At 36.5% G+C, this 17,102-nt stretch overlaps 3 non-coding genes and 1 pseudogene across 3 annotated transcripts; all 4 read right to left on the bottom strand.

Annotated features, from left to right (window-relative positions):
- Positions 1 to 1,290: 1,290 nt before the first annotated feature.
- LOC113276936 lies at positions 1,291 to 1,438 on the bottom strand. The gene has a single exon (XR_003324722.1). It is a non-coding gene; the product is annotated as a small nucleolar RNA snoR2/U65 (small nucleolar RNA).
- A 2,485-nt stretch (positions 1,439 to 3,923) lies between these two features.
- On the bottom strand, positions 3,924 to 4,015 carry LOC113276671. The gene has a single exon (XR_003324601.1). It is a non-coding gene; the product is annotated as a small nucleolar RNA SNORD96 family (small nucleolar RNA).
- Positions 4,016 to 4,408: 393 nt separating this feature from the next.
- LOC113276910 lies at positions 4,409 to 4,490 on the bottom strand. Its single transcript, XR_003324701.1, has one exon. It is a non-coding gene; the product is annotated as a small nucleolar RNA snoR77Y (small nucleolar RNA).
- A 30-nt stretch (positions 4,491 to 4,520) lies between these two features.
- Positions 4,521 to 4,676, bottom strand: LOC113276935 (annotated as a pseudogene).
- Between the last annotated feature and the right edge of the window lie 12,426 nt (positions 4,677 to 17,102).

A 17,102-nucleotide genomic window follows, 5' to 3' on the forward strand; every position in this document is an offset into this window, starting at 1 on the left:
GAATCCCAAATTTCATATGAAATTAGATGTTAAAACAGGATCATTAGTATACCCGATCTTAGAAATATAACCAATTTTATCTATTCTACAATCAAACTGGCCAAGATTAATAATTAGTACATCCATGCTTACATTAAGAATGTGAATGTAATCTAAATTTAATAGAATTCCTTCAAACGAAGTATACACCTAAAAAGTACAACTCTAAATTCAACCGAGCATGCATGAAATTTTATGGTTGCCTTTTCTTCTTCGTTTTCGTCTTCATGATCTATCTCTGAGAGCCTCTATCTTGAGACCACCGAGATAGATATCTTTCGGATCATCAGCATCTCAAGTTTTGTTTACGGCGTTATTACAAATGGATTTTACAAACTTTATAACATACAAGCAATTAGACAGATAGATTACTGAGGATCAGATAAACTAGAAACGTATCCGGTAAGGTGAGAGGTATAACATCACCTACTGTGAATACAAACATCAAAACTACGATGATGATCCATGCTGACGATTTAGTTCATAATCACAAAACATGATGGTATTTCCTCTCACCTAATTTGGTGCTCTATTCCAGTGGTATCATCATTTCATATGCAAGACTTAATAATCAACAGTAAAACCCCTAATTAAACAAACTAAGATTTTGTAGAATAAAATCCAACTCTGTTTCCGAATCACACACACAGCAAAGGAAACTAGACAGATCACTAAAAATCAGATAAACCAGAAAGATACCGAGTAAGATGGGAGGACTATCATCATGCGTGGTGAATACAAACATCAATTCAATCTTGATCTGCTGATTTTGTTCATACCCACAAAACATGATGGTATCTCCTCTCATCTAATTTGGTACTCATTTCCAGAGATATCTCATCATATTGTTTTCAAGACTATCAACAGTGAAACTGCTTAAAACTCTTAAAAGGGACCAAACTTGCAGAAAAAACTAGAGTGGGTTAAACCAAAAAGATGAGATGAAAATCATTGTGCACGGTGAATACAAACATCAAATTACAGTACTTTCATCACTAATCAAGATCTGAACTAACCGCCTACGTGCACATACTCACAGAACTCAATGATTTCTCTTCTCATCTAATTCTGGTACTCTATTTTTTCAGTAGTATCATTTTTTCCAAACTTTAACCATGAAATTGAACAAAGTAAAACATACAAAATGCCTCAGACAATCATCCGAAGTTTAACATCAAGTGTTTCAGACGGTAATTCTAAATAAGATTGTTGATCACTGGCAAAATTATACAGAAATTTGTTAAAATTGAAAGATGTAATCACACAAAAGGGATCTGTAAATGAATAGGTTTACAAAATCGGCAAACAGATTCCTATCATGAATGTGAAATATTGAGGCCCAATCATAGTATTGATGGTCATTGCCAACTTAATGACTACCATCAACTTGGCTCGGACCAAAAAAAAATACAGAAACAGCAAAAAAAAAAAAAAAAAAAAAAAAAAAAAAAAAAAAAAAAAAAAAAAAAAAAAAAAAAAAAAAAAAAAAAAAAATCATAAATCATAAATCAGATCAAAATTATACTAGCAACAACAGATCTGATCAGATCAGATCAGATCACATAAACATTCTTACTAACAACTAAATCAAAACCTAACTAAAGTATGGAGTTGGACGAAGTTAAAGAGATCTAGGTTTTCTGAAGATGGGAGGAAACGGGGAAGCTTGATCGGCTCTTACAGTGAAAGTGATAAGTGTGAAACAAGAGGAGTTAGTGATTTTATAGGAAATATTCTATTTTATTTTATTTTATTTTTGAAAAAGAAGGTTATATTAAAGAGAAAAATATTTACAGAACCACAAAAACAAAAAAAAACAAAAAAAACCTAAATTTTTGGGATTTTAATTGAGGCTACTCAATGGACCTCGGCCAATGTAACAAAGCATCAAATGGGCGGGCGATGGGCTATCTCATTAGATTGTAGTTTAGTGGTAATTTCTATATCCTGATTCCTCTCCCTTCTCTGTGTTCTTCGTCCCTTTCTGTTTTGGCTAGTCACCCTAATTATTTGGTTCCTAAGATTGATTCAGTGAATCCTTCGATCTACCGGTTTTATTTGTCTATTGCGTAATCGTATTAGAAAGTAGGGGCCGGTCAAGGTACGTCTGCACAAATGTTTGTTTTGAGTCGATAATTTGCATCTAAGTGTAGTGTGTGTTATGCGTGCCTTACTCAAATATTAGGGCCGTTGAATCGGACTAAAACTGAAATGATGGGACATGTCCACGATCAGTGAGTCAGAGTCAGATTCAAACCCACCCACTGGACTCCATGCGGACAAGTAACGAACAGTCTCCCCTTGATAAACCTTAGGACCTTCCAGTAAAATCATCCGCTGAATAGGTACAGAATTGGCACCAGTATCCATAAAATCACCAATGAAGAAACCACTGTGTCCAACAACAAAAACTAAACGGAAGAATACAATCATACCGAGGAAAGGAGCAAGCATAGTCAATGCAGCTGTGAGACATTGTTGGCAATCTTGTGCATATATTGTAATTAGAAAATAGAAAAGAGAAGAAGGATGCAAACTCGGTTAGACAAACCAAAGTCGAGGCAAGGATTATATCCTCTACCCTTAAAGACATATTCACTCCGTACTGGTGTTTACGGATTATCGATGTCTGTTTTTCGGGATACAACGACTTTCTTCTCGATGTAGTAGCTCTCCAAACTTCGAGAAACGGTGAACCAAAACTTAAAGTGATGAACTCTCTCTTTGACACAAATTTTAGAATGCAAATAGAATGTTGGTTAGGTTTCTGATTGGTTGATTCTAATCTAGGTGTTCAGGGTATGTATAGATAATCTAATACCTCTTCACTGAAGCATTGCGAAGCCTCATGGAGTTTTGTTCAAGGGTTTCGCATGAAAGGTCAACTCCTTTCACGTTTCTGATGTTTCAATTTGGTTTCCAAATTTGAAACTAACCTAACTAACCGGATTAGACACTAAATTGGGCCAAACTAATTAACTCTAAAACCCAACTCCATTAGGTACTAGACATGGATTTTCTATTCATCTATGAAAATTGGATTAAATTTTCCAACAGACACATTTGCTATGCACACTTCGAATTTAATTATGGTTTCAATGCATGGTCCGGGACCGGGCAGGAGGTCAATAAAAACGCTGACACACTGCAAGTAGAGCACGAAACAAAATTGGGTCTTAGGCTGTCCAAACTAGTTGGTATTTGTAAAAGGAAATAAATGCTAATATTATATTGTTGAATTAAATTTTCACACCAGCTTCAATAAAGAACCAATCAACAACTACACCAACTGGTTGGAAAATGAAAAGGTCTTAGAACTTTCGGCATGTAATACCGGAAGGTGTATCCAACTTTCAATTCGCTTAATGTTTCCAACAACCTGGTACCACAACATCCTAAATACTTTGAAAAGTTAAAACACATACAAAATCCCAATGAGAGTCAAATGGTAGAATAGACTAGTTAATTCTAAGACAAAGATTAGTAAATTCTAAGAATAAGATTAAGACTTCCATAGGAAAGGTGCAAGCATAGACGTCACTGATCAGTGTGAAGTTCAGGACAACATGTAAATGTGCGTTTTTCCCAGCTGATCAGGATTACTCATTTCAGTGGTTTCAAACCGGAAAAGATATCGTAGTGTCTGGCATTCTTTTTATTATTATGATCAGATTATAAATTACAGCAAAATTAAGAAACTCAATACAGAGAACCCCTAATTGTGTTAACGGGACATTAAGTAGCAGAACTATGCCCAAATATATATGCTACTTCACCATTACTACATTCAACAATCTATACTTCCACCTTTTCAAGCAACAATTTATAAAGAACACAGACAAAGAGAAATTTGTAAAGACCACATACAAAGAGATTGAAGTTTAAAGCCTCAGAATTGCAGAACATGTCACCAAGGCGTGAAAACCATCCAGTCCCTAAAGAGGTGTTCTTTATAATTCGATATCATCATAGGCTACATGATCTTTTTTCTACGACGTTTACAAATGGATTTTACAAACATTAACTAATTTGCTCCAATCTATGAAGGAGACAATTCTTGCCAAAATCTCCCCCACCAATAACTAAACAATCAGATAAACTAGAAACATACCCAGTCAGATGGGAGAAATATCATAATGATCAGTGAATACAAACATGAAATTACCATCACTTCATATCCTGATCTATGCTGTTGCTTTGTTGAGTTTGTTCATACTCACAGAGCATCATGATATTTACTCTCATCTAGGTTGGTACTCCTTTCTAGAGATATCGTCATATTCCAGGTACTCTATTTTGTCCACTGATATCATTTTTTTTAGTAAAAATCATGTTTCCAAACATTAACTATGAAATTTAACAAAATACAAAAATGCCTCAGAAAATTAGCCGAATTTTAACATCAAGTGTTTCAGACGGTAAATCCAGTTAAGATTGTTCATCACAGGCAAAGATTTACACAAAAAAATTTCAAAGAAATGAAATGTGATCACACAAAACGTCTTTGTAAATGAAAGGATTGATAAATCAGTAAACAGATTCCTATCATGAATGTGAAATATTGAAATATTTTAGGTCCAATCATAGCATTGATGGTCATTGCCAACTGAATGACTACAATCAACAGGGATCGGACAAAAAACCACACACAAACAGAAAATAAAAAAAAAAAAAATCATAGATAAGATCAAAATTATGCTACTAACATCAGATCAGATCAGATCACATGAAGATTGTTACTAAGAACCGAACCAAAACCTAAATAAAGTGTGGAGATGATTGAAGAAGAACAGATTTGAGATCTAGGTTTTCTGACCATGGGGAGGTAAAGTGGAAGCTTGAGTGAAGTGAAAGAGGAGGAGTGAGAGAAGCGGGGGTTTTATATAAAGTTTTTTTGTCTTCGCAAACAATCCCTAAATTTTTGGGATTTTAGTTACGCTATTGGACCTAGGCCCGTGTAGTCAAACAGAGCACGACGGCTTCGGGTTATCTCATTAGATTGTAGTCAAACGTCTATTGAAGATCAACTTATGTAGTCCAAACCGGCCTCCTCGCGGATTTCCTAGAGTACCCAGCTACTCGTATATATATATGGTGATTTTGTTTTCATAAAATTGGTTAAAAAGATCAAAATCAATAATTTCTGGGTGAAAAAAAACATTTAGATTTTGATACCGCTTAAATGAACAAAAATGTAAAAATAGTTAGGATGTAAACAGCTTCATCCTACCCATTTTCAAATACTTTTTCTTATTATTAATTTATATGAGGATGCATCCAGTTTCATTTTTACTATTTTTTAAGTTTAAGTGAGGATGAATCAAGTTTCATCCTTGCTATTTTTTTGTGTCCATTTCACCGATACTAATTTTTACTCGTCCATTTGAACCGTGTTTTAAAAATATTTGGACAAATGAGCCATTTTCCGTTTTGTTTTCCATTTCCAAGCGAACTGGAGCGGTAAAGATTATAGTAGCCAAGTCATCTATTTTTTTCAGCAATTTTCCAAATAAACTAAGTTACCGAGTTGTGTGATTTTGTTGTCATAGTCAATAGGTCAAGTAGATCTTATAATTATCTAACCTGGATGACCAATTTTGGCAATTATGCTTTGGATGATCGAGTATTGCTGAAGGTTAAGTCGTTGACTGCTTGAATCATGCATCCTTTAAGTATATGTGTAGTTCATGCATTGGGTGGATCAGTTGACAAGCCAAGGATATCATCAACTATCTCATATTTCCGGTGCCTGGTCCTTTTTTTTTTCTTCTTTTGTAAAATTCAAACGACAGCCAATTTGAAACCAGCATTTTAGTAATATGTTCCTCTTATAAAATTCAAAGATCTCATAAAGCTATAGGTTAATTATGAATGCCAAATTGTGGCATTATTTGCAGTGAAAACCACTCAAGTGCGAGAAAGGTTAATATTTACCCTCAATTTGATATGTATGGAGTTTCATATAGCATTTTTGTTGGGACCTTGCTCATGAAGCAATGAGGATTTTTATTTGAATTAGTATGTATAGTAACTGTATTATTTGTAGTATATGGATCTCCATCCAACTATTCATAGTGTTTTTCGGTTGAATAGCTAAGCCAAGTGTCCTGTTGGTGCTCCTTCTGCGAAACTTATTGTTCACCAAGATCCGTGCATACATATATATTAGGATGATACTGTTTGCATGTATAAACCACATAATTATGTTGTACTGACTTGATTCAGTGTTTTGTATTATGACACACTGTTTTGAAAATATGCGTTTGTCGAGCTTTTGACGACTGCAAACTCAGCTTATAACATAACTCTAAATGCAAGAGATATATGTATTGTACCGATTTGCATTTTAGTACATTCCAATTCCTTAGCAAATATTGGTTGTGAGAGTTAAGTTATGTATGTTTTTTGGTGGAGGTTCTACCCACTAATGTTGTGGCAATGAAGGAAAGGTTTGTATCTAAATATACGTACCAACCAACGGTGTTTGAGGTTATTTGTACTAAATTTATGACCAGTTGTACATCAGTTAATCTTGACAAATCCTTTTCCATTGTACTCAGAATATGTTCTTATCCATATATGATCTGTTAGATATGCCGTTATTTTTGTTGTAGTTATTTTGTCTTTTCCTTAACCAAGATGCTCATCTTCCTTTGATTTCCCCAAGTGATGTTGTTGTTGTTGTTTTGCTTGCAGGTACCCATATGCAAGAACCCTGCGATATATTACAGTACCCATAAAGGTAAAACGCCCTTACCTATTTTATACAAGCTTCTATCTACCAAATGTGATCCAACCAACCAGGTTAGTTTTACACCCACCTTTCATATATTTGTACCCAAGTTATCCCTGAAAAAAGTACCCTTTCTAGATTTCTTGATTAAAATTTAACCTGGAACATGCACGCCGCTAATGTGATTATGGATTTCCCTGATCACACTTCAATACCAGCCTCTGTATTAACCAGTGTACGCCAACCTCACCTTCGGCAATCCACAATTTTGCAGGCTATTGCAAAAGAGGCGATGATGCCTGGATTCTCGGAGATCCGCAATGATGTTGTGGTTTTCCAATTTTCTCTCAATTCTTTTCAGCCCTGCAGCAGAAAGTAGCTACATATGCCACTCGATGAAGCTGAATCAGAACATTGAGTTCTAGGTACATTATTATTTAGGTTTCAGTTCTTATTGTTGTCCGTGTTTTAGGCTTATTTTGATTAGTTCAATTTTCTTCCCTGTTCAGCAGAAACCGGTATTATATGTTTTCAGTTGATTGTATCCTCTATCACAGTGGATTGAATATTTTTGAATGTTAAAGAATGTCATTTATGTACCCCTTTTTAGTATTGTATATGGTTATATTTGATATTTCTAGGGGCGATTTTTGGCTCCCAGTGACTTAGCCTTTCCACCTTTGATTGGTACGGGATTTTTTTTTTTTTGCTGTAAAATTTGCTAGAACATTGGTTTAACATTTGTTAGCAGTACAATATGTTAAAAAAGGTCATTCAGTATTGTAGTGATTCTGTCCAAGGGATATTATCGTTAAGTTTGAGCAAAAGGTGATCGTTTTTTTGCTTACTGACAAACAACATTTCAACCAAAGTTTTTTGCTTGAATATATTGGTGCATTTGTCTCTTTTTAGTTTTATACTCCCTCCGTCTCTAAAAGATAGAGATGGAGGGACTAATATATTGGTGCATTTGTCTCTTTTTAGTTTTATACTCCCTGCGTCTCTAAAAGTTTTATACAAACCTGTCTATCTTTTAGAGATGGAGGGACTAATTTTTAGTCGTAAGACGTGCAGAATGTATTGTCGGAACACTTATGTTGCGAGGATAATCCACCTCACTTTTGCAATGAATTGCTGGGGCTACTTAGAATTAAGTAGTCATTATGTTTTCAAGTTTTAAAATGGTATAACACAACCTAACAGATAGATGCAACTTATAAAATGTTATCAGTAGAACGAAACAACTCTGAAAGGTCGTGCACCGTCTCTGTTGCTTTCTATCTTGAAAGTTCTTTTCATTGACGCACCCTCAAATTGCACGCACAACCGCATAGGCTACAGACTTATTCCGCGAGCAGAGGATCATGGATAATGCTTCACCATATTTTTCTATTAATCCATAATAACAAAAATGACAAACCCATTATTTAATCGCCAATACCAATAAATCAGGATAGTAGTAAAACAAGTAAATCATGGCGGTAGTAAAGACACTACCAGATGGGCTAATCAGAATAATCTACATAATCTGGTCATAAAGGGAGACAATCAATTCACTATCAACTATCTGCAGGGGAACTCTGTTTCAATTCAATGGCAAAATATACCTATTTTGGAAGAAGTAAAATCAGAATCAGCTAAAATAGTTTCTTTTTTGGGCTTTAAACATTTCGACTGGCGAGCCAACAAGGTTGCAGACTTATTAGCAAAAAAAGGGAGAAAGGAACACTTGACGGCATGTTGGTTTAATTATATACCTACGTTTTTATTTCCTTCAATTTCTTATGACTCTATCAAAGCACAACAACTATATAACAATCAAAGCTCTCTTGTATTCGTTACAGAAACTGTTAATTCTGAAAATTCAGTCACCAACAGAACAACTTCTACATAGTTGATTTCAAATGGGTCTGAATCAAGGAATTAACTTTCTGCTTGAAAATATATCTTATTTTGAAAACAAAAATATCTTCCAATGATTAACGTTAAACATTGAATTATTTATTTTGAGAAACAAAAATAAAAGGGGTAATGTTGCAATTCTCATGCAACTTACAACCGAAAGGTGGTGGTTTTCTTTTCTTTCTAGACCATGTCTTAAACAACGGATTTAGAAATGCTACAAGCAAGGTAAGTAATGTTGTTTTTGCCCTCCAATCGAATGACTATATATCGTCTTTATTATTCTGCCAAAACGACTTACTAAAAGATTAATATTAAAAGGACAAGGGTTATTCCCAACTTATAACACTGTGAAATAGCCCATGCCGTTTCGGCACAGGTCATTCCCTAGTGTGTATATATATTGGAATTCTACTCCAAACCCTTTAATTTCTCTTGTAGACGGCGTCTCGTTGTCGGCCTCCCTTTTTCACAAGTCTCTGTGTTGTTGGAAAAGTCCATATGAGACCTAGCTGAACTGCCAAGGCCCAGTCCAAACATAAACAATGATATCCAAAACTAGACCCAGCTATACTTTCTATTTTCTGGCCCTTTATAATTATTCTTTTCATGCATTTGTATCGAACAATTGAAGTGCACTGTCTTGCGTGGGGAAGTGCTTTTGAAGCTGATTTCTGCGCGTTTCTGTATCTTTCTTCCACCTGAAATTTCTTGATTTAGCATAGACCCACAGTCCTAGTGCAGTTCTGAACCGTACATCGCCCAAAAACAATGACATAGCCACAACTTCATGGCTGTTTTTTCACGGAGAAAACCAGCCGGTTTTTGGTGATTTTCGAGATCTACAACAACCAAATCTTTCCCCACTTTTCAAACTTGTCCCATTCCAACTGAAAACATACTAAGAATTCCCTCTGTTCATTCAACCAATAAACGGCAGCAGCAGCATCAGTTTAACTAGTTTTCCGGCTATTGGTGTTATTTGTGGACGGATTTGAATTAACTGACAAAGATAAGAAAATGATGCAGCCATGCATGTCGTGATTCTTTACCTATCTGTATGCTTCTATCATAAACATCTCTACAACCCATACCAGCTCGTCTTCAATCTTCTATCCCATTTCTCACGTGATCAGAACCCACACTACTTAGGACTTCTACTGAATTCTTGATACCGACAGATAAATTTCAAAACCCATGGGAACAGCCAGTATTCACCTGTTCTTTAACCATTTATACTCCTCCGTAACATTTAATTCTTGCACCATGAAGAATGATTATACTGCCGCTTGAATCGATGACGGCAGCTACTCGGAGATTTGCTTGAATCCCACCGGCGAGATAGCGATCAGAACTACCCTCTCTGAAATGAGAGTTCTTTTGCTTGTCTAGCCGTGTAAATTGTTTAAGTGGTGCCACAAACATAAATAGGCAGCCACGTTCAATTCAACTATTTTGGTACCGTGAGCCACTTTGGTGCCATTTAACTTCTAATTGAGCTTTTTATCCTTCAAGTGCTAAGAGTTGAAATGTCCCAATTTGGGGGTGTCGTTTGTGGAAATGCCCCGAGTTTTGGAAAAAAGTTAAAATGTCCCAATCCGTTAGTTTTTCCATCCAAGCTAGTTAAGTGGTCAATTTTGCACACATGTGAATTCTCATACATGAATAAAAAGTCATTCTTAGCCCTGATTTTTATTAAATTTACCTTTTCTTAGAAAATGACCACCTTTAGTATTGCGACACGTATCATATCTTATTGTTGTCTCAAAGAGTAGGAGATAGAATAGATAGACTTTTGAGTGACAGATAAGTTCAAGTCTCCACATACCTTTTTGTGGAGAAGTTCCATCGGTTCCTTGAGTAGATCTTCTACTTATATGATGAATCGCCATGAAGTCCTTGAGCTCAACTACACTTGCTATCCTAGTCTGAGTCTTAGCTATAAGAGACTATAAATCAAGACTTATAGTTTTGATCACTAACATTGACAAACATGCTTGAGATAGCAACGCATGCAAGTTTGACCGAGCAGTGCTCTAACACATTCTCCAAACGGCCCCGCTCTCTATGATGTTGTTGATTGCCATCCCCAGCTACTGCATGCCTATCACCTCCATCTCCAGACCCCGCACTTACATTCTTTACACTAGAAATGCCATGCATCTGGCTCTCACCTTTATCTGCAAAAGATTCGTGCACTCTTGCTGCATCATCCTAGTAGTTTTTTGCACCAAAACTCTCGTTTTAGTCAATATCAGTACCCGTACTCGCAATCCAATTCTTAGAACACAAATAATGATCAATATTCTCTTGAATTCCATAATTACTTACCTGATGTGGAGGCTAACTCAATCTGGGTCTCTTTTGTACACCTTGATTATCATCAGGGGATCTATGATCTTTCTTCATTTCTCGGGTATCCAAAGTCTGATACTTCCTTGGAAGCTTGTTCGGCATAAAGATTATGTCATGTTGCCAGGTTCTATTTTGGAAAAACTGACTGAGAAAATGAAAGAACTTCCTTTCTCTATGTTTTTATTTGGGCTGGGAAGAACAACAGTCTTCAAATCACAACCGTCAATCACCCAGGGTGGCACTATGATCTCCAGTCCTAGAGATTGGTATTTCATGATTATTCACTTTGGCAAGCCTATTGGTTACTTAAGTTGTCCTAGCAAAAGTAACTACCTTTCATTGGATCATGCAAATCGGCAAAGGATCATGCAAAGAGGCAACAAACACTTGGCACTTACAAATTGATCATATCTGCGGATCAGACTCTGGATAGAAAATAAATGGTTTTTACCCATGAAACTTGATCCGCCTGAAGCACATCCTCATACTGGGAGAGTCTTTGATGCTTATCTGACTCAGAGGCTTACTCACCACATATCTTTTCAGATGCAAGCTGAGTCATACTCTAAGTGGACTAAAATGGTCCGGTGGACGCCACACTCCTTTACTTCAGGCACCTCACCAGTGAAAATCAATAACAAGGTAAATGTGCATCACGGTAAAAAGGTAAGAACAATTCAACCTTATTTGAATTCAGCTGTCACTAACGCTTTAGAGTCTAGTATTATGATTTTTGACAGGTCGCAATCCAAAGTGCCATTAGCCATAGTAGGCCAAGTCAACAAGCTCTTAGTTGTCTGTTCCAAGCACAAGTACGATTACATAGGCATCTCAACTGCAATTGTTATCTGTTTCAGTTACGACAAGGCGCAAAATTATCCCGTGAAATTTTTTCAAATTAAAGTTTGTCACATCAACATCATCTGCATTGTCTTACTTTATTCCTCCCCTAAACAAAGTAAACATAACCCTCTCACCTATTTCCTCCTATGGTCTCATAACCTTTACTCAATGGCCTGCTCCTCCAATTCTAACCCACCTTTCATTGAGAACCTAGTCAAAAAAATGAATACATCTTTAACCATCCCTGAGGATTTATTCCCCAAAGTCTTCATCAACACTGAAAATATCATAACCAAACAAGTCCAGGATTGGAAAGGATGTTTCATTGGCAAACTTTGTAGTAATATCTGCTTCCAAACATCCAGAGTTAGCAATTTCATCAATGCTCACTGGGAGATGATTGGCAGAATTAAAGTTGAAATATGGAACAGAAAAAGAAATTTCTACATTCTCAGAACCACTAATGAATAAGACTACTCTACTTTGAGGAACGGAGGCACTAGAGGGGTCTTTGATAAACTAATGGTTCTAGTGGGCGTTCCAGCAAAGGGTCCTGAACTTATTGATGAAGAACTGTTCTCTAAAGTTATGATATGGATTCTAATCAAGAGAATACCCACTCACATAATACCAGACATCCCAAACATCATTCAACCAATTGGTGTCTTTCAAGGATCAAAAAAACCTTATGGAAGGGACAGATTTGAGAAGAATGTGGAAGTCAAGCTTAATATTAATGTAACAAGACCTCTCAAGTTTGGAACAGGAGCTTATGAAACACCTACCCTTTCTCACTGGTTGGAGTGTGCTTATGCTCTCAATGGCATCAAATTCTGCAAAGTTTGTAGAATTCTTGATCACCCAAGCCCCCATTTCCCTGCACCTCCAAATAAAAACAAACCTGATTACCATCATTTACCAACCCCCCATCCAGCACCTACACCTATAACTCCTAGACAAAAACAGACCCAAACTGGAAAAGATATCATCCGCTGGCACTACTCTGTTGCTGATGCAACTGTTGTGTTTGAAGGAAAAATGAAAATTGCTAAAAGGTTGGAGCTTGAAAATTCAATAGAAAACATTGCATCTACATCTAACAGTAACATCATCTTTGGAGCTCATTCACATACTGTTGTAGATCATCCCATTACTGTTGAAGCTCAGGATTCTCCTCACCCAGATGTCTTAGCATGTCAAATTATACACAAAAGGTTAGATTTGGCAAAAAAGATAGCTAGCTATTACAAGAAAAAACTACCGAAGTGGAAAGCAACTGCCAGAACTACTTCCAACAACAACAACATCTTGAATAAAAATGATGTGGATACAGCTGCTGCTGACCTAGATGCTTCTGAACAATTCTTCCCAGCCATAAATACCCCAAAGTTCTTCCCAACTCACTCTCTTCCTACCTTAGCTCAGATCAAGGAAAATATGGAAGCAGAAGCATATGAGAAGAAATAAGATGCTTGGAAGGCTAAGAAAAATGATCATATCTTTGAGAACCTTAATGACATTTCTCTCAGCTCATCCTCTACCCCTTTTAATGATACTAAGAAAAAGAAGGCTATCGCAAATGCTGAAAATGCTGCTCTGAACAGCATGGAAATGACAAGTGCAAAAAGATACAAGGATCAAACTGACTCTTCTCAGTAACAGATGGCCAACCACCTCAACTCCTTGGCTAATAGATTTTTGGATTGCTCTGATGCTGGAACAAGGGTATACAATCTCAACCTAGTCCTTTGCTTCTATTACCTAAATCCTTCTCTTAATTCCCCTGTGCATTTTCTGCCTCATAAGCATTATGATAGTATTACTAGAAGGCTTACCTCAAACTATCCAGCAGTGTCATATTTTTGGCAATTTTTCACTTCCTTAGATTGGAATTTTCAAGGATTGGGAACTAGGGATGCTAAAAGATACCTCAATGACATGCTCAATAAACTAAATCCTGACATCATATTCTTATCTGAAACTAGACAAAAACATGATAAAATCAAGAAAACTTTTCATGAATTAGGAGTCAACAATTTCTGGTATGTTAATCCATGAGGGGCTAGTGGCACTGCTGGTGGATTAGCCTTATTATGGAAAAGCAATCTAAACTTGGAAGTTTTAGATTGGTCTATAAACCATATTAATGTTGTCATCAGAACTGACAACAGCCCTCCTTTGTTATTTACAGGCTACTATGGTAATCCATATGACACTCAATCCAAGTTAAAATCTTGGAAAATACTTGAGAAAACTGCTATCTCTTATAAATTACCTTGGCTGGTCATTGGAGATCTCAACTTCATTCTTCATGATACAGAAAAGTTCAGTACTCACCCCATTGATGTTAATGAAGCCTCAATATTCAATGAAAAGATACAAAATTTAGATCTCATTGACCTTGGCTTCTCTGGATTCCCTTTCACTTGGTCTAGCAAGAGAAAAGGTCATGCCCTTACTGAGCAAAGACTGGATAGAGGTCTAGCTAATGACAGTTGGTTGGATATTTATCCAAACACCACTATCACCAATATGCTAGCCATTGGATCTGACCATCATCCCATCTTATTAAATTCTAACCCTCACTGGAAGAATGGTAAGATCCCATTCAAATTCTTTGGTCCATGGTCAGATCATGCAGATTGCAGGAAAATAATAGTTGAATGCTGGAAAAAGGTCACTCCAGGTTCAAGTGCTTTCTCATTTGCAAGAAAACATAAAGACATCAAATTACAAATCAGAATATGGAACAAGGAAGTGTACGGAAACATCAAAACCAACATTGAAAAATGCAAGCAACGCTTAACTTGGTTACATACTCACTATTTCAGAACTGACAAAGGACAGGCCCTAGCAGCTGCTAGAAAGCAGCTCAAAAACTGGCATGACATAGAAGAGAAATTCTGGAAAACTAAAAGCAGGGATCAACTCATCAAGCTGGGAGACTAAAACACAAGTTACTTCCACAGAGCCACAAAAAGTAGAGCAAGAAGGAATAAAATAGATTTTATTCAAACTGAAGAAGGTAGCTGGATTACTGAGCATCAAGAGGTAAAAGACTACTTCACCAATAATTTCTCCCATATGGCAACTGCTGAAATAACCCACCCCTCTTCTGAAATCATCAACCTTATCCCTTCAACCATTACTGTTGAAGACAACTCCACTCTCAACAGAAAACATGATCCTGAAGGAATTAAAGCTATCTTATTTAGTATGGAAAATGACAAAGCTCCAGGGCCAGATGGATTCCCACCAAATTTCTTTAAACTCAACTGGGATATTATTGGTAATGATATTGTCTCAATGGTTCAACACTTCTTTCTCTCTGGTCATCTGCTAAAGGAGATGAATGCCACCTTCATTGCTCTCATCCCCAAGGTGGATAACCCTACTTCCCCTAGCCACTTCATACCTATCAGTCTCTGCAACACCACCTACAAAATCATTTCTAAGCTCCTAGCTCAAAGAATGAATCCCTTACTAAACAAAATCATATCTCCTTACCAATCTGCTTTCATTCCTGGAAGGCAAATCTCTGACAATATAGTTATTTCTCATGAAATCATTAACACCATGAGGTCTAAAAGAGTGGAAAAAAAGCAAATTCGGTTCTATGAGAATAAAAATATATATGGCAACGGCTTTTGACAGAGTGGACTGGAGCTTTCTAATGATAATTATGAAGAAAATTGGTTTTGATGATCAATGGTGCAACAAGATATATCAATGCATTTTAACCTCCACATCAGTTGTTCTCATCAATGGCTTTCCTGATAAATTCTCCAAACCCTCTAGAGGCCTAAGGCAAGGTGACCCCCTGTCACCTTACATGTTCTTATTTTGCATGGAATCTCTTTCAAGGACTCTTCTGCATGCTGAGGAGATGGGAATTATCAAAGGGATAAAGATCAGCAAAGCAGATCTTCCTATCAGTCACCTCCTCTTTGCTGATGACTGCATGATCTTCTGCAAAGCAAACCTATTGAATCTCAAAATATCATGCAGCTTCTACAGACTTTTGGCAGTAAATATGGGAAGCTAATCAACTTTCATAAATCTGGAGTCTTCTTCAACAAAAACACAAATCCAGATCTCATCCCTCAAATTAGCAATTCTATGGGAGTTCAAGTCCTTCAGCTAGATGATAAATATTTAGGATCACCACTCTTTACACATAAAAGCAAAATCAATTCTTTCAAGCTTGGAGTTGAAAAATTAAAGCTAAGACTCACTGCATAGAAACATACTCCACTCAATCCTGTTGGCAGAGAGGTAATCATCAAGTCTGTAACTTCATCAGCTTGTATTTACCAAATGAATTGCTTTAAGGTTCCTAAGAAAACTTGCAAAGACATCAACAATCTCCAAAGAGACTTATTTTAGGGAAAAAATATAGAAAATCCCTCTGGTTATTATCCCAAGGCTTGGACAGCAGTTTGTAAGCCAAAAGAATTGGGAGACCTAGGATTCATGAATATGGAACTATTCAATAGCTCTATGATAACAAAAATTGGTTGGAGACTTGAGAAAGATAAGGACTCTTTATGGTACAAACTTATGGATGCCAGATATCTTCTAAGCAGAAATGTTCTCAGCATGGATACAAAATCAAAGGATGGGGACTCTTGGATATGGAAATGAATCCTAGAAGGCATAAGCAACATACAACAACACTGCTCCTGGAGAATTGGTAATGGCAGAAGGATCCACATTTGGGAAGATTTATGGATCCCAAATACCAATACAAGACTTCAAAAACCACAACACTTCCCTCATTACATTGATAAGCTAGAATCCTTGCTTCTTCCAGATGGAAACTGGGATGAAATTCAAGTCTCTACTCTCTTTAGCATGGAGGAAGTTGCTGTGATTGTTACTCTGAAGACACACCCAAATGAAGAGGAAAGAATAATCTGTAACCTAAATGATATAGGAGTTTTCTCTGTCAAAGAGTTGTACAAGGAAAAAACTGATCATCTCTACAGAAATGATACTCCAACTGGTAACTGGGAAGTCATATAGAACATGGATGTGGCTCCAGTCATCAAAAAATTTATCTGGAAATGTGCACATGGAATTCTCCCCACAAATGCAAAAACAACTATCATACTTCATTACATCAACCCTTTATGCATTGTTTGCAATAGTGGGGAAGAAGAATCCATGTCTCACATGTTTCTGAATTGCACTGCTGCTACTCTGCTGTGGCAGGAAATTCTTGGCAACT

This window comes from Papaver somniferum, chromosome 4, assembly GCF_003573695.1.
Source record: "Papaver somniferum cultivar HN1 chromosome 4, ASM357369v1, whole genome shotgun sequence".
In the NCBI taxonomy this organism is placed as follows: Eukaryota; Viridiplantae; Streptophyta; class Magnoliopsida; order Ranunculales; family Papaveraceae; genus Papaver; species Papaver somniferum.